Consider the following 19,476-nt stretch of genomic DNA (forward strand, 5'->3'; position numbering starts at 1 on the left):
ACAAACTCACAGACATTTGTTTCTCATTCACAGAATCAAGGAGCTGATGAACAGACCTAAAGCCCCCTGCACCCAAATACTCCTGACCAGCATTAACAGAAGAAAAAACTGTATCCGTGTGAAGAGTCTGCAAAAACATCCACTTGGAAGCTTGATCCGTTTACACGCTATACAATACATTCTGGGGAAAAACAGTGAACTAGCTTAAGCAAGACCTTCATACAGAGCTCCTCTTTAGGGACAGTTTGAAGCTCCATACCATGAATAATCTTCATCAGTCTACGGAGTGAGAAATGTTTGCTTAGAGCTTGCATTGATATGTTCCTCAGAGGTTTTGTTCTGGCAAGAAACCATATTTGTGTACGGATTCGGAGAAGAGTCTCACTCAGAGCTCATATCTGTACATGCATCAGATGATCCATACGAGGCTGAAGCATAGTTGTGCACAGAGTGTGACATAATTTTCATTGTAATATCAGATTAGGACAAGCATCAGAATATCCATACTCTGGAGAAACTATACCATTGTAAAGAGGATTAGAAGAGCTTGACTCACCAATAAAATCGGGTGAATTACCATTGGTTGCCTTTTATGGGAGACATCGTAGTGTACATACAGTGAGAAAGCTGCACTACGGGCTCTTTGTTACACAGGCATCAAAATGTTTGTTCTGAGTATATGTCATACCAGTGTATGAAACGTTGGATAAGTTTCACTGAGACAAAAAGCATCAGAGAATTAATTGAGGTGAGAAACCTTATCAGTGAGAAACACTTTGCTGTGAAGAGCACACTGTTACATCATAGGGTTTCTCACCATATGGATTCTATATGTACTGAATGAGGACAGGCTTCACTTGTAAGACAAATATGTTAAGTCACCAAAGAATCCTCACTGGTGAGAAACCCTGTTGGTGCACAGAATGTGGAGAACACTTCACTCTGACAAGCGCATTAATCATACATCAGATAATCCATACTGGTGAGAACCCCTACAACTGCACTGAATGTGGAAAAAGCTTCAGTGAGCAACGTAGGCTGGTGAAGCATCGGAAAATCCCTACTGGTGAGAAACCCTTTCAATGTACAGAATGTGGAAAAAGCTTCACTTGGGCAAAAGCACTGCTTGTTCATCAGGGAATCCATACTGGTGAGAAACCCTATCAGTGAACCGAATGTGGGAGAAGCTTCAGTGTGAAGCACACCTTGAAGCAGCATCAGAGAATCCATACTGGTGAAAAACCCTTTCAAAGTACAGAATGTGGGAAAAATTTCACTCGAGCAAGTTAACTGCTTTTTCATCAGAGAATTCATACTGGTGAGAAACAGTACCACTGTGCTGAATGTGGCAAGAGCTTCAGTGTAAAACACACCTTGGTGCAGCATCAGAGAATCCATACTGGTGAGAAACCCATTCAATGTACAGAATGTGGAAAACGCTTCCGTATAAAGAGCACACTGTTATCACACCAGAGAATCCATACAGGTGAGAAACCCATTCAGTGTACAGAATGTGGGAAAAAGTTCACTCAGAAGGGAAGCCTTTTGGCACATCAGAGAATCCATACTGGTGAGAAACCGTACCACTGTGCTGAATGTGGCAAAAGCTTCAGTGTAAAACACACCTTGGTGCGGCATCAGAGAATCCATACTGGTGAAAATCCCTATCAATGTACCAAATGTGGAGAACGCTTCCGTATAAAGAGCACACTGTTGTCACACCAGAGAATCCATACTGGTAAAAAACTCATTCAGTGTACAGAATGTGGGAGAAGCTTCAGTGTGACGTACAAGCTAGTGCACCATCAGAGAATCCATACTGGCGAGAAACCCTACTACTGTGCTCATTGTGACAAAAGCTTCAGTGAGAAGTACACCTTGAAGCGGCATCAGAGAATCCATACTAGTGAGAACCCCTACCACTGTGCTGAAAGTGACAAATGTTTCAGTGCGAAGTGGAACCTGGTGCAGCATCAGAGAAACCAGGCAGGTGAGAAACCATTTCAGTGTACAGAGTGTGGAAAACGCTTTAGTGTAAAGAGAAAACTATTGTCACACCAGAGAAGCCATACTGGTGAGAATTCCTATCAATGTATAGAATGTGGGAAAAGCTATCTTCATAGATCCCATTTGTTAATACATCAGAGAATGTATACTGGTGAGAAACCCTTTCAGTGTACAGAATGTGGAAAAGGCTTCAGTGTAAAGAGAACACTATTGTCATACCAGAGAATCCATACTGGTGATAAACCATTTCCAAGTACAGAATGCAGAAGAAGCTTCACTCTGAAGAAAAAGCTTTTGGTACGTCAGAGAATCCATACTGGTGAAAACCCCATAACTGTACAGAATGTGGAAAATGATTTATTGAGAGCGGAGAACTGGTGAAGCATCAGAGTCCATACTGGTGAGAAACCATATAATTGTATGAGAAAAGATTCACTCTTATGAAAAATATGTTAAGCCCTCAAAAAATCTACACTAAAAACCCTATTTGTGAACAGAATGTGGAAAATGCTTCAATCTGAACAGCACACTGTTAAGATATCAATAATCCATACAGTGGAGAAACTAAAGAAAGTTACAGATTATAGGAAAAACTTCACTCAAAGGAAGATCTGTTCCAGCATTGGAGGACACCTACTTAGTCAAAGGCAGATGTAGTGTGGAAAATGTGAGAGTAATCCACACTGAGGAGAAACCCTCTTTGGGCACAGCATTTGGAGAAAGTTTCACTCAGACAAGCAAACTGTTCACACATCAGATGATCTATACTGCTGAGAAACCCTACCACTGCACAGAATGTGATAAAAGCTGCAGTAAGAAGTGAAACCTAGTAACTTTGAAGAAACCATCTCTCCAAACTGAATTTAACATCCAGGAGATTCAGCGATGACAGTCTGTGGGATTCCGTGACTGGCGTATTGCAACATAATAAGGCAAGCACCTTTTGGAACATAATCTCTCCAAGCATGAGTGCAGTCTGGAAATTTGTTTCATGTCCAATCTCACATTATGATTGGTAATCTTACAAACAGGAGTTGTATAAAAATTGTTAGGCATAGTAAAGTGATGGAACTTGAAATACTTGGACACTTTGAGAGTGGCTTCCTAAAAGAATAACATTTATCACAACTAAGAAAGGCTGAAAATTGGCATGGTCAGGAAGAGAAGACCTCATGAAATGCAAATATGTATTCTTAGTATGGTAGGATCTCTTGCTTCAGTTAAACTTCATTGTAGGACCGCTACACTGCACTGAATCAATTGCTCTGCCGTAGGGCTTACGGTCACATAACATGAGGCGCTGGCAGTTGTAGCTCAAAATGGTACGAATCCTGTGCCTGGACCTAGAGGCCTGTGGGGGCAAAGACACAAGATATTGTGATCTCCAAGGAGGGGACACGTCATTCCCTCTCATCCACCTGTACTATATTTGCCCCTTGTCTGCTGCAGGGGGATATTGATCCAGCTACTCAGTGGCAGAGATAGACAGTGACCAACCTCAGACCTCGCTTTGGGGAGGTAGTATGCTGTTTTTTGGGATGCCCAGGGGCGTCCAGGGGCGTCCTTATGCGAGTTCAAGTGCATTGCCCACTATCATTAACCTGGTTGGTGTCTTTGTTGAGGTGGTTCAAGAAAGAGATCCCTAGAAAATCACTGTGATGTTTGCTGTAATCTGCTAGTTTATCAGCCCTTCTCTTGTCAGTGGCATGAGCAATGTGACATCATTGCTTAGCATGAGAATGGATTCAGGTCCTATCTATGTTTCCTATAGGCTGTCTCACCATGGCATATGGCGGATAGCCATCGGAGATGGAGATTTGGTGATTGTCTTCTTGGCACACAATGCTATTCCCCACTTAAGGGAATATGGTGATGTAAATATATGGTGTAGCAAGGAGTGTGGTGGTGCACCCATCTGTCATACCTTGTGGAGATCTGATCGAGGAGAGGGGCCTGCACCCTCCAGAAGAGAGCTGGTCTTTAGTTAAAGTTTATATGAGACAATAGAGCCACAGAAGAGGATGATGTGCTCGTCCCCCTTGTATGTAGACTTCCTCATCCCCGACTTTGCGGTCAGCCATACCATGCATTGGCTTTTTAGGTTGAGTAGCCACCCTTATTGGCTTCAAAGCAGGAATGGTTGGTCGTGGTTGTCGGAGAGTGTGGGGCAAATTTGAAGAGAGGGGGCTCTGATGCGGCTTGTAGCCCTGTGAATGCTGTGGCATAATCATTCCACTGTCAAGTGATAGATGTTAGTGTTATCAGAGTAGATTATTATGGATATTTAAACAGGTGTTTGACAAATGGAGAAATTGCAAATGGCCACACAAATATTAAGGCCTAATGAGGTTTGCATCAAGTCTAAGGGAAAAGGAAAAATTCCCAAGCAATGTATACGGGATGTACAAGTCTCTCAGGTGAATAGGGAAGATGAATCTGGAGGAAAGATACTAGATCTCCTTTACCAAGTTCCATAAGAAACTTTGTGTCCAAGCATTTCTTCTCAGCGAATGATGGAAAGACAATCCAGCAGAGTATCCCAGGAGATAATCCAGCAAAAGCAAGTGGTGATTTAGGGGGACAAAACGGTATGGATATCATCGACTCGACAGGCTCAGGCTTCAGAACAGAAGTAGAAGCTGATGTTCGAAGCACATGAAATTATTGTAGATGCCACACTAAGCTGCAATGAGTGGAGTCTATGGTGAATAAATCTCTCCCTCCTTATTCTCAACAGGTGAAACTATAAATCCAACAATGTCCTCTGCCTCATTGAGTGTAATATTGCTTATGCAAGGCACTCTAAAAAGAATTTTAGAAGTGCTGGTTCTACTAGATAAGAATCAACAGTACCAAATAAAAATCAACAGACCCACACATTTCAACAGCAAAATATAACTGGGGAATTACAAAATGTGAACATTTGATGACTTCCTTAAATAAGACCAGTAAACAAGTCTCTAGAAAACTTCCATAATGTTTTGTCAGGAAATTTGGTAGAAGACCATGTTTCAGATGTCGATATTGCCTTAGATGACTTGACTAATAATTATTTAGGAGGAAATGGGACGGAACATATCTCTTACTGGCCAATGGTGGTTAGCTTGCACTTTCTAACAGCGGGTAACAGAACCTCTCCTCAAACTTTAATCTGTCCTATTTGTGAAATCAAAGGAAATTGCATCAGCAGGGGCACACAACATTGAAAAAAGGGCCTCTGTGCAAAAAGTGGCAGGCAAGAGAAGAATAAAGAATGGTTAATTCCAGCAGTTCTCTGTGCCATATTTTAAGAGGAGCTAATTTGGCTACTTGTAAAAGAATGGTTTAACTTGACTGGCTCTCCTTGCACTGTGTTATATAGATCTAAAATTATTTATTTTAATGTACTGAATTATGATTTATTTTGAACTTCCACCATGCTATAGATCTCTAAAACGTACCAAAGACTTATTTTCCTAAACTATGTTCATACTGAATGAACGTACTTATTTATATTTGAGGTATTTGTTGAATGGGAGTGAATTGGTTCTATAAGAAGTACTTTTGAAATATTATTTTAAGTTTACTAAAACCGCAGATTAATCTGTAATTTTGAACGGGTATTATTAATGCCTAAATTCAATACATACCATTAATAGAAATGTGGTGTGAATCTGTATTATCAATGACTGATGCCCCTGTACATGATTACATTCTCATTTCCTAGAATGAACTAAAATGTAGGTGTTAATTTTGGGATCATTCAGAGTAATTAATACAATAGCATTGTTTAAAAAAACTTAATAAATATTTAATTTGTTGAGTAATTTGTTTTATGGTATGGATAAATTAATGTTTATCATAAGCAACTGTCATTACAATAAATGTTTCTAATTTAACAGCCGTGAAAAAGCCTTTTTGATGTGAAACGGTTGTTGGGTGTGGTAGTATCGAAGTAAACAGTACATTCACATGTGGGAATATTATGAAAAGGAAGAGTTGAAATAGTGTCATTGTCTTCAATCTTTGACTTGAAGAGACAATTGGAACAATGAAGAGATTACGACATGGACGACTGACAACGTGTTATATTGCACTTTATTCTACTCATTTTCTCAGCAAATCTTTTAAATGTAGACCATGTTATCCTCCTATAGGAGATTTAGCTCCAAGAGAACCCGAATATTGATGGTATCATATCAATATGTAAACTCAGCCATGCTAGGTGATACGGTTGATTATGTGGAGACCTTTTAACGTTTATATGCACACGAAAAATAAGAAAGGTAAGAAGGATAGAACGTATAAGTATGTGGTCACAAATATCAGTGGTTGAAATTCAGGTAAAACAAAATCGAACTGAAATGTTACTCTTAGCTAATGTATATCTCCATAAGGATATAAAGTCAGTTGTATAATATCCCTCTCACTAACTATTCAGCTGTTGCATCCTCAATTGAGTCCAGCATTATCTGTGATTGGTTGAGCTGAAGTGGCTTAATCAGCTTAAATGGCCGCTCTGCCCATGTTAATCCAACTAGTTCGACTTTTAGGTTTGCACTCATCACTACTCAGTTGACTGTTTTTGTCCCCTGCGATACATTTAACCTATTTTGTTATTTTAATATAATGCATTGTGAAGGAAATGGTTTGGGGTTTTACAAGGACCACTTATATTAAAGGAATCATTTTTAACAGAAAAGGTTTTATTTCTGTATATGGATTTTTAACAAATTTCTGTTGTCAGCAGTAAAAGTGAGGAATAACCACCCCACTAAATATAATTCAATGTAGAATGTAGATAGGATAAAGTGCTGAGGCTATTACAACATTCTTTTAGGAGACTGTTAAGAGGTAAACTGTAAGCAGATCATGGGGTTGTAAATTCAATATAAGTATGTCATCAGAAGAAAGAGAGTGAGTTTACATAATAAAGAATGAAATGTTGGAAGATTTTCAAGCAGGGGATCAGAAAAATTCTGGCGACAGGTAAACAATATAGATGATGCACATGCAGTATCAGAAGAGGACCAGGTCTCAGATGTACATCACATATTTGCTTAAACCTTTATTAAGGAAAAAAAATATAAGTATAGTGTTGACACCAACATACTTGAATTATTTACCTAGGAGCAAATTTAAAATACAATAGCTGAGTGTAAGCTACGTAAGGTTGCTGGCCCTTATAACAGCAGTTGTCCTAAAAACTAATGTTGAGTAGTGGGCAGAAAACTTTGACTTTCTAAACAGATGAATAGAAGAAACGTATATTATCTCCATTACTGAAGAAAGGTAGAGTCACTGCAAATTACCGGTTAACTAGTCTTTTAAATGTGTCCACTAAAATCTATGACAACATACTAATAGTGTTGAAGTTTGGGTTACAGGGAACAAAAATCGACTACTTTATTGAACAGGGTGGCTTTCGGGCAAGACACTCTACTACTGGTCATTGTTTTGCCCTTTGGGCTATAATAAAAAATGTCTGTTAAATAAATCAGGGACTGTGTACTTGCTTCACGGACTTCTGTATTGCCTTTGACATATTGATAGATGGGGTCTATGGGGCAAACTACCCACCTGGAATTTTCATAGGGACGTATTGTCCTAGATTCAAGCATTGCGTAGTTTACCCACACAAGTGGAGATGGATCCGTTGGTCTGCTTAAACAAAAAGACAGAAATAAGCCGGCGCTAAGGACGTGTGTAAGCCCTGATTCTTGATAGCTTATATGTGTTAGATCTTCCCAAAATGTTAAATAATTCAAATTTATTTTCCCAAAAATTGGCAGTGACCCGCATTCCTTGTTTAATGTGTGCTGATGATCTTGGCACACTAACAGCATATTGTATGTCAATGCACTTAAGAATTCATTTAAATTCGACTTGGGGGCGTGGCCTGGTAAGATGGCCAACAGGACATAGAGCTCGCCGCTCCTAGTGAGTCCATCCTTTATTCTTATGAATCCTGATGCCCTGGAGCTTCCAAGTTACCAGCACAGACATGAGGAGTGAGCAGTGCGGTGGGCCGGTTGCTTGGTGCAGTTTTTAGCCCTCTCTGGACAGGGAAGAAGCACTGCCCGCAAAGGGATCCCGTTGGTTTCAGCTGGAGTGGCTGCATTGTGTGTAGCTGGGCCTACACTGGGGCTGTGCCATGAGTGGGTGTCTCCAACTGCAGGGATGGCAAGCGAGGCCCGCTGGGGCAGAAGAGCCTACTGTATTTACGGGTGGTATCCCTGTGTCATTAGGTGACCATGGAGTGTTGCCAATCAACTGCTGTAACTGCGCTGTGATGTGGTGACTGCACCCTGTACCGCCATCTTGAGTGCGGCCGGGAGCCATTGGAAACCCTTGAAGCTGCTGTGAGGGTTTGTGGTGATCTCCACTAGAGCTGAAGAGCATCGCAGTGGCATTGCGGGGTTGCCTGCTTCGGCATTTGCAGGTAGCGGTGGCTAGGCTGAATGCCTGAGAGTGCCTGGGCCACAAAAGATTCTGTTGCTAGTGTGTGCTGCCTCCCCTTGTGACAGAGGGGGGCTGTTTTGTCCAGCGGTGGTAGTTCAGGCTGGGCTGTTCCCATGAGGCACAGGGTTAGACTGATTTGCATATGACCATGTCTGAACTGAGGTGGCAGAGTGGGCTAAAGAACAGTGATGGATTAATGCCTGATCTGTTGACTGGGTGTGAGTGTTTTATTGGTTCAGATGCTCAGTCTATCACCACCCCCTTTTGTACCGTTACTGGATTTATGGGCGGTATCCCTGTGTCATCAGGTGACCATGGAGTGTTGCCAATCAACTGCTGAAACTGGGCTGTGATGTGGTGACTGCACCCTGTACCGCCATCTTGACTGTGGCCGGGAGCCATTGGAAACCCTTGCGGCTGCCGTGAGGGTTTGCGGTGGTCTCCACTGGAGCTGTGAATACGAAAATGGTAGTAAGTTTAGGATTTTGTCTTAAGTTATTTCTGTGAATCGGGCCCATTGTATTCCTGGAATTGGTGCCTGAGGGTGGAGAAGTCTTAGCTGGCATTTGTGACTGCCTTTGTGCTTGTGGGTGGTGCTTCCCTTGGGTTGTCAGGTGCTGATTGCTGCAAGCTGTCGGGAACTGGGGCATTGTGCCTGGGCCGCGTTTGTGGCTGTGTGGTGGCCGTGGGGGGTGTCCTGTTGGCTGCTGTCATGAATAAAGATAAGTTTCCCAAACTCCTGCCCCTAGGACTATACCTCAATATGCCATCCTCCGGCAGCCGTTGCAGCGGCTGATTGATCGCGGAAGTGCAGACTCCTGGAGAGGTTCCCCTGAGCTTGGGCCAAAATAGTGGCTGCTATACAGAGATGGCATGCTGCAATGGAACACAGGGGTGAAATAATGTATGCTGATGTGAAATGTCTGGTGGTGGATTCGCGGAAGGTCACAGAGAAAGAGACACCTTCTGAGGCTAATGTTAAGGCTCTTTAGGGTGAGGTCTCCACACTCAAGCTGCAGATGGCTTCAATGATGACAACTACTAGGGTGTTGGAGACCCCCATGGAGGATGCGGAGGGGGGTTCCCGCTGTTTCTGGGCTTTGCTGAAAAAGTGAAGGACGTTTCTGGTGTTATCTTTCTGGAGAACTAAATCAGACAGCAATTGCGGCCGAGTGGGCTTGAGAGGGCGCACAGGGCTGTGGTGCCGGCTCCCCCACCCAGTGCCTCCCCTGGCAGCTGTTATAGCCAACAGACTCCACGATAGGGATAGAGACTGTATCCTATGGGCTGCCGGGAACCGGAGAGCCCCAGGGTTGACAATCACGCCATTGCTATTTCCCTTATTACACAAAGAAAGTTCACGTCAGCACAACTCATTCTTAGTTGTCACACATAAGCAGCGTGGAATGAACTTGAAATACCTGTTGCTCTGTCCCTCCAAGTTGAAGGTCATAGCTAGCGGGATGGCTCTCAGGATGTATGAGATTGGCTGAAAGTCTGAGATGGCGCTTGACCAGTGGCCTGTGGGTTTGTGGCTGTTTTGTGTGGGCAGAGGCGCCGTGGTGCTTGAGGTGACCGCACTGGTGGACCCACGTTGAATGACAAGTGCCATGATTTGCATAGATTGACGATTTAGCAGGACAGCCCTATGTAGGTAGAGCCAAGCCTGCACAGCAGTCTGATGGGGAGATGTCTCCAGATGAGAAACTGCCTTCTGCCTTATCTGATTCCCAGCTGCAGTTGACTGGTGTTGTGTCATAGTCTGATCTTTCTTCTGTGTGACACTTTGTTGTTTTACGTTTTCGTTAAAAGTGAATGGATCCAGTGTTCTATGGTGTGTATATGTGGGAGTGTACTTGGTAATAGTGATTATGCTTTCTCTTTAGGTCTGATTGCTTTGGGATTGGACACTTTTCAGTTTGCTGGTGGAAATTTATTGGAAGGGTAGTGATGAGGTGCACTGTTTTAATATACTATGCTATTGTGTTTATAACTCATTGTCTGCCTAAGCACTGGGGCTCAGAGTCGAGCTAGCAGGTTGCACTGTGAGCGGGGGGGAGGAGGGGTACTGTATGTGGGAGGGTGGTAGTAGTTGGGGTTCTTAACCCTATTGGATGAGTGGGGTATAGTGTGTTCTCCTGGCACACGTGTGGGTGGGCTTGCGTATCATGACTGTTGTACTATGTTTATCCTGGGGTGGGGAGTTGGTTTGTTTTTAGTAGTTTTTTGTTTGTTGGGCAGTTTTATACACAGCACTTGGCAGATTAATCGGGTACTGAAAGATGGAGATTCGACAGCATTGCGATATCACAAGAATGGGTGGAAAGTTTTGGATACGTACCTGGAATGTCCTGGGACTGAGGATGTATAATAAGAGGAATAGAGTCCTTTCTTTTTTTAAACAACATATAGTTGACATAACCTGTCTGCAGGAGGCCCACCTCACGAATGGGGAGGTTGATAAGGTGGCCAAGAAGCTGAAGGGCCAGCTGTTTCATTCCTCTTATGCCGTTAGGGGGTGGGGGGTTGTTGGTGGCCCTGGGGGTTTCTTTTATGCCCAGTTATGTGGAGGCTGATGTACAAGGTAGGTATGTACTGATACAGGGCAAGGTGGACGGGTGAGCTCTTTCAGTCCATTACATGTATGTGCCTAAAGTGGATGATCCTCAATTTTAATTTAGGCTACAGGGCCTGATGTGCTCCGAGGAGGATGGACTTTATATGTGATTAGGAATCTTTAATTGTGTCCTGGATGGGGAGCAGGACAGGTGCCCTCCTAGAGCTGATGCAAAGCCACGTATGACTGTGCTATGAGGTGAAGGCATGTCAAATTTGGGATTGCTAGATGCTTGGAGAGTTCTAACCCAACGCAGAGTATTTACCTGTCAGTCACTCACCCACCATACTTAGTCAGCTGGCTAGGATGCTGGTGACTATATTTCCATTAAAGAAAGTCTGGACTAAGTATGGGCGAAATTTGAGAATTCGCGGTATGCGAATTCGTGCAAATACGTACTCGCGGTCCGCAAAATTAGCGAATCTGTGCGAATTTGCAGATTTTTTATTTTTGCGTGCTCGCAGGTTTTTTTTTCAGCGCAGCTACCGCAAAGTTACCCATGCGGTCGTACATGGGTGCGGCCATCTTGTTTTCAGTGTTCGCGTTGCATATTTCCGTTTCCGGGCGCTAGTTGCATGCTCGCGTTGGGCATTTCCTACATGTGGGGCGCAATTACGTGATCGTGTCCGTTTTTGCGTGCTCGCGAGGAAAATATCGCGCAAACCTACCCATGTGGTCGCAATGGGCGCGACCGTCTTGTTTTTCATTCATTGCTATGGTTCTGGGCATGCTTTTTCTATCCTGCTTTAATCTTTGCAATCCTTTGTTTGTTTGAACTTTTTTTAAATCTTTTTTACTCATTATCTATCCCTCTATTTTTCTACATCTATATTTTGAGTTTTTTCCAACTTTTTGTTACTTTAATAACTACTTTTTTGTTTAGCTCTCTCTTTTCTTTAATTTACTTTTTTTTCCCTATTCTTTTCTTCTTTCACCCAGAACCATGGCAAAGGGTGCCGACAAGTCTAAGGGGAAGGGTCCCGCACCCCGTAGCTGGCTCCCTTGCGGGCGCTTTAGGGGGGTTGAAGTAACTGCCCGGGAGCTCTTTAGCGCGGTGGAGGTGGCCGCACTGGTTTTCTTTGTCCAGCGCCACCTCCCCAAGACCGTCGCGGCAGACGGCAGGCCCGGTACAGCCTCCGGGAGCGTCGCCAGCTATGGGGGAAGGTGTGCCGGGCCATGTATCAGGAGTCTGGGGTCCGGCGCACCTACAACCAGGCGACGCACCGGTGGTCCGACATCCTGGACCGGGCACACGACCTGCTCGACCTACTTGGAGTGGAGATCCCTGGGCTTGGTGAGTAGTAGTAGCTATTTAATCACTACTTTGTTTTCTCCTGCTCTGTTTTATTATGATATTGCAAATATTTGTTTTTCCGAAGAGCAAGAATGCTGCCGATTACATTGCAGGTAAATTAAGTTTCAAAAGCTTCTGTGATTGCAGGTGCTCGCCTGCTCACTGGCGGTGCTACTATGCTTACTTGTTTTCAATTTTGTGCTCATTTGGCCTGGGTGATTATGTATGAGTGTACTCTACAGAAGTGCGTAATTCTAGACACTAGAGATTACAATGCAAGTAAATTATGTTTCAAAATCTTCTGTGATTGCAGGTGCTCGCCTGCTCACTGGTGGTGCTACTATGCTTACTTGTTTTCAATTTTGTGCTCATTTGGCCTGGGTGATTATGTACTTTACAGAACTGCGAAATGCTAGACACTAGAGACTCAAGTCCAGTCCTTCATTTGTACTCCTGCCACTAAGAAGAAATAGTGGTGGTGGATTGATAGTTTGAGTATATTATGACTGGTTATTTAGTAGGAAACTTTTTAGTGGTCTGCAATCATGACTGACTGTGTCTGTCACTTTGCGTGCTGCGGAGTGCTGCCTGCCAGTCCTAGTAGAAACTTTTTGTAGTTGGTTTAGTGAGCTACATAACTTTCCAAGTAGACGGTCCGCAAATCCAGCAATACTAATATCCTAGTTGACCACAGCAGATAGGTCAATAAATTTAGTGCAATTGTTGTCTATTTCCCCGAAATAATTTGTTATTGTTTTTTTGAAATGTTTGATTTGGTTGACAACAATCATCCATGTTTGTGTCTTTCTTTCATGTTGTACATCAGCTTCCCGAGGGGCAAGAGGGCATAGGAGGAGGTAGCAGCGCCGGTGGTGCAGGAACAACAACAGGAAGGCCAGTATAGGTCTGCCGAGAGCTCCTCTGCTTGCCCCAGTAAGTTTTCCTGCTGATATTATTAATTATGCTTCCCTATATTTTACAGCAACTATTTATTCCAAACGTTCCTCATAATACTATTTGTTCCTAAATCGTCTTTGATCTTCTTGTAGACTCTTTCTAAATTCTTATCCTCCCTCTACTACGACTCTCTGTGCTACTACTAGATTATTATTAGTCTGTCTGTGTAGCTAGCTAAGCTTGCACAGTTGGCAAAAGGTATACTGTTAAACAAAACTCCTATGCAGCAATAGCTCTAGGCACTGAGTGCAGTCGTCTGGGTTGTCCATAATGTCTATTCAAGTCTTCTAAATGTTAATGCTTTGACGATTCCCAACTATAAAATGTCAATGGCCACCAAGAATAAGATACTAGTTTACTTTTTAATTGGATAGGAGGGCATACTACTACTGTTGCAGGGACTATTCTGCACATACAGAACTATGGACAAGAAATAGGGCATTGGTTATAAATTATAATAGGCGCAGTTAGACTTTCCACATACCTCAGTCATAACAGAAGTTGAACCCCCAATCTCCTTACTGATTAGCAAGTGTGTCAGAGAGTCATTATTTAGCTCCCGAATGAGGCGATGATCCCCAATGTTTGTATAACCCAGAACATAACACTATGGAGTCAGAGTCCCGACCTCTCAGAGTCACGGACTCATGCTTGCAAATTGCAAACCCTTTCGCTCACTCACTCATGACCAAAAACCACAGAGTCTATATAAGTTTTAAAGCTTTATTAAAAGTAAAACAACTAGCTCTATGTGTACTCTGTAAACATTTAAATTGTGCATTATATAAAAACATTTATTAAAATCAATGTCATATAACCAAACGTGAACGACTGAAAAGTGGCTGATTTCACACATTAATTGTGGGAGAGCCCTCACCTAGTTGGAACTTAAAGTCTTGGTGGGGATGAATCGTTGACGACTCCGCTTAACATATGATAATGAACTTGCTCTTGTTCGTAGAAGGCAAGCTTCTGTCTGTTATGAGAAAAATGGTGCGTGTTAAAAAGCAAGCATTCATCAGTTGTGTCAAAAAGTGTAGCATCACATGTTATGGCTAAGCATAAATAAAAAACACCCTTCCCAGAAGAAAGGGAAATTTGTAGTTAAGACTAGAGAGTCACACATTATTAATTTTGTTTTTGAAGTACAGTAAAAATATTCATTCCTAGACAAAATACGGAGTGGTGTATATGGCATCTAAAAATATGAAATGTACTTTCTAGGCGGAACATCGGCACAGCCAAACAACAGCGCCGGGGCCAGCGCGGAGGTGGGCACTCCTGGGACGGATGCGGTGCAACAGCCATCAGGAACTGCTGTGGGGGATGCCACGGGAGTGGCGGGCAGTGGTAAGCTATTACATTCCTTACTTATTGAGATTGCAGACTGCAGAGTGTGCTCGCTGCAGGGATGTATATATTGTACAGTAAAAGTACACTCTTTACTGTTAAGAAGACTTACAAATTTAGAACTAAGTTTTTGTCAACCAGGTAGAAGACATTCACCCTTGACTTCTCATTAACAATATGCATTAGCGGCAGGAGTTGGCGAGTAACCAATGGCCTCCTCTAAATTTGACTTCAACTCAGCTGTGAAAGTTTTATCGAGAAGCCAAGTCAGATCAGAGATGAACTTGATGGATGGGATCAGCGCAAAGGGAAAGAAGGGTGTAAGGAAGGACGAGCAAGTTAAAAGTAATGACTGGCAAAGAATGATACGCGTTTTTGAATGCTGCCCGAGTGGCTGGGAATATGATGCATAGCCGGTTGAAGGCTGAAGCAAGGATGGGTTGAAGGCAAAAAAGAGGAAGAGGAATGCTTGGGTGGGTGAAACAGAAACTGTATGTGTATCCTTTTGTTCAAATTCAAATGCAAGTCAAGCATGGATGCATGGCTGGCAGTTTCCGAAATAAAATAAAAAGGTTGTTTTACCGTGAGAAAAATTAAGGTTTGACCAGTTGAGACATTAAGAAGAATGTTTGACATTTACTTTGAATGGATGGATGCCTGGATCATGGTGCTATCTTCCTCATAGATAGCATAGGTGTGTGTAGACAGAGTAGACGGTCACTGGATGAAGTAAGTGTTACTTTGAAGAGCATGTAATACTGCACGTCCGTTCCAGTGTAGCAAAGCCGAGAAAAAGAAGTTGTAATTTTTTAGAATACTACCATGACTAGTAACAGTAGTTTGCAAGCACAGCATATATCCGGCGATTACGGGGGCCACTCACTACCTCTGTTAATAATTTTATTACAACTCTGTCATTCATGTGTGGCCTATCGGTGTTCACTCAATAAAAAACAAAGCACCTAAAGTCATCCCATATGTAATCAAATATCCTGTGAAGGCATAGTTGATGATATTATTTATCTTCTTCATTTTCCTTTTCTAGTAGTAAGGGGCAGTACAGGGTGAAAGTTAAATTAATTAAGCAGTAGCCCTTGTAACAGAGATTGGCCAGTGCCACCGGTAATAGAAAAGTAAGAGCTTCACCACCTGCATGCACTGGACTGGTACAATAATGCAAGTCTGTGTCATCATGGCTTGCGTCTGTTTTTCTCGGGTGCAAGTTGACTGCGCTGGCATTATGGCGGCTTCCACAAGTTTACGTACCAATTTCGTTAAACAAGAGAGAGAAGAAGAAGACTGGTGTACTGTCTAATGTAGTGAGTCCATATAGTGCTAGTAGAATTTCTGAAACTCCCACTAATGTTAGAGCAGAGGCCGATGAAGTGGTAGGTTAGATAGATACAGGCCACAAATGTTATGTACTGTGCTTGCAAGTTGCTAGTGCTACTGTGACACAACTTTCTGCTGAATTATTTTGTGTTAATCTTAAACAGCATTGGTTACAGTATGTTTTCTTTCTTCATATAGATGCTCCTCCCAAACTAACACGGAAGGAGCTGGTTAGACGGGCCGGGCAAAGGAAGCTGGAGGCGATTGTCGCCGAATATCGGCGGCTGGTGGCCCAGGAGGAGGAGAAAAGAAGTGGGGTTGGAAGCGCACACCAATTAAAGGTACTCAAAAGGTAATCAAATATTGATAACAATTAAACAATCTTAACACAATTGGTGCAGCAGTGTAACCCTCGCTGTCTAACAGGGGTCAATAGACAAAAGTGGAAAAATGCTACCAAGACGGTCGCAACACTGCGCACTATCCACAAATGGTCACAGAGTGACCCTCTAGGTCATTGAATGCAATTTAATAACCCTATATCAAAAATTAATCACAAGAATAGCAAATATACTTGTAAATGTAAATCTTTACAGGTAATTGTTGAAATCCAAAAAAATGTTTTTACATTGATATGACTTTTTAGTTGCATTCACATAGAAATCAAAAGCAGGAATTCCTTATACATGTATCATGAGAACATTTACAAAGAGACAGATAATCAATTGTTTACGAAAGATTTTGTTAAACGTGGGCCCGATGCATTTCGGGACCTGAGAGTCCCTTCTTCAGGGGCCAATCTACAAAGAAAACAATGAGCATATATCACTTAACATAATTGCGTGAATACGCATCGAGAGGAAAAAACAGCAGAAAGTTGCACGTGAGTACTTAAAAGTCTGTGGTTAAATGATGGTATTGTAATCAGAAATTCCCAATGTTATAAAACAGCCATGTGTAGAACATATAGAAGGAACCAATGTCCTTCTATATACTCCACATATCCAAAAACGTAATGATAATAAAAATAATGATAGTAAAGGAACACATGAAAAAAAGTGGCTAGAACCTTTCACCGAAAGTCTGTGGGTTGGAGAAAACAACGAGTGTGGAAGTAAACCTTATGATAACTGCAACGAGACCCCTGTACTATAAAAATACCTGTCTGTCCTGTGGGGAGACCTTCTGTAACACAAATGGGGATACCATTCAATAAGGGAAACCGGTGAGATGTAGTGACTAAACCCTACTGCACACCTTCAATGTTATCTAATGGCTACACACCTGGATAACCTCGGATGAGGTAGACAGTGAAGTTTTCAAAATCTATAACGGATACCGGCAATTTTCAGGTGATGCTGTGGGGGGCATGACAAATATGGATCACCATAAAACTAAAGCTGTATTGCAAGATTAATAACCAATGGTTACTACTAGGGTAAAAATAAAACACTCACCTCACTAAGCAGACCCCCCAGGATATAGCGGCATGGATTAGCAAATTTAGCGGCACAAAAATGGAAATTTAGCGGCACAAATATGGAAATTTAGCGGCAATTTTGCGGCATTTTATGTGGCCATTTTTCCTACAAAAAACACAGATATCTTAGTTTTTTTTAGTTATTTAACAACATGAAGCTAGTTCTACATCAATCTATCTCTGTGGCTGCAGCTACCAACCTACTGCAGGAAAACCTAAGGCTAGAATTGGCAAGGTGAGAGTTTATTACCCGGTTTATGCAGGTAAACTCATGTCAGGTCAGTTTGTGTCTTGCAATAGAGTTCGTGTCGGCACCCAATACTTCTTTTAAAGTGAAAGCACTGATAAAGTAAACTCTGACTCCCTTCAACGTGCAGTACTAGCGTGAGACACTCTGGAAAGTCTGTGCAAATATACCTCAGCAAAGTTGTGGGTGGGTGTTGTGTGCCCTTCCCAGTCGCACGAGTGTGAGCAGAGTTGTTGCAGAGGCCCACCACTTGGATCTCATTGCTGAAGAAAGCTGCATGACCGGGCTTGTTAAGTGTTCATCCAACTTCGGCAATAGCAGCCTCCTGAGTGTGTGAGGGGGAGGGGGGGGGGGGGGTTGGTCCACCAGCGACGGTAATGATGACTCCTTTGTCTACAGCGGAGGTCCAGGTTCTCAGGTTACAGGAGAGATGCTGGATGGCAAGCGGGTACTTAGAAAGCTATTGTCACTTCATGCACATTAACAACTGACACATGACCCATGCTGGGAGACACGTCGCAGCTCGGTGCATGTCACACTCCCAATAACAAATTGACTCCTACAGGCTACGGATCGCAAAGACAGCATGCAACAAAAGAAGCATTTCTTACTGCTATATTCCGACTTTCCTCCCTGTAACACCTCCACTTGTAGACTGAAAGTCAAATCAGCTCATTTAAATAAAATAAAATAAAATAAAAAACTACTGCAAACTCAGTCTTCCAGCTACCAGCAGGGCTCCTCCCGTTCCGGTGCCCTCGCCTGGACACTAGCCTTGTATTCAAAGGGCACGTCTGGGGATCGGACAATGCCACGGTCCGATTATTTGACCCTTTTTGCTTTCCTTTGCAGACACGTCAAATAAGTAAACATGTTTTCTAACTTCATTGTGCTGACGAGCTACTTATCTGATGGGAAAACACAGCCAGTGAAAGTTCACGTAAAAAGCTAAGTCCACGCCTTCTGAACCTTTGTTTGGAATGTCCCATGGAGTCCGCTATTTCAGCGTGCTCCAATGACAACAATGTGTTCCACTTGGCTATTCGTCTTGCTGTGTGCTCGATACAGACTGTTATGGTACAGCAACGTTTCCCTGCAGCAGAGGACGAATTATTTCCCTGAGGAAAAGTACGCCATTCTGGCCGGACGACCATAAGGCACCTCGAAACACTGGCTTCAACGTGGAAAAGAACACTTCCATAAGCAACACGAGAAAACAACTGGCTAAATGGTAATCAATTAACCATCAACTTGATAACTAAAGGACAACTAAAGTAACTCACAAAACTGACTGACCTGACTACAGATTAAAATACAGATGAAAACCGACAACTCTCCAGCTGAACCATAAACAGACCCCCCAGAATATTTGTAAAAATACCGCGATTTCTACAAAAGTGCCGATTTTCGCGGGCACTTTAGTAAAAATCGCGGCATTTTTACAAAACTGCCGATTTCGCGGCAAATCGCGAAATCGCGAAATCGCGATATCCTGGAGGGTCTGACTAAGTGGGAAAAACACGAACAGTCACCACTTTAATTCAAAATCTTTTGATGAAATCAGACTCCCTAAAAAAAGGAATGATAATAATTATTAGGCCTTCAGTACTCGAAGGATTTAATGTCGGACTGTGGTTTTAAAGGAGAGTTTGCTGGAGGGCCAGTAAACTTACCGGTTCTAACCGCGAGAAAAAACAACAGTCTGAGGGTCTTCTGAAAGAGAAACGCTGCTGGTCTCCACCTTGCACAAT

The 19,476-nt window shown here is 42.7% G+C and overlaps 1 pseudogene; it reads left to right on the forward strand.

The window, feature by feature from the left end:
* Window positions 1–870: 870 nt before the first annotated feature.
* Window positions 871–2,388, forward strand: LOC147738098 (uncharacterized; annotated as a pseudogene).
* The last annotated feature ends 17,088 nt before the right edge of the window (window positions 2,389–19,476 follow it).

Source organism: Lissotriton vulgaris, chromosome 1_1, assembly GCF_964263255.1.
Source record: "Lissotriton vulgaris chromosome 1_1, aLisVul1.2, whole genome shotgun sequence".
NCBI classification, from domain to species: domain Eukaryota; kingdom Metazoa; phylum Chordata; class Amphibia; order Caudata; family Salamandridae; genus Lissotriton; species Lissotriton vulgaris.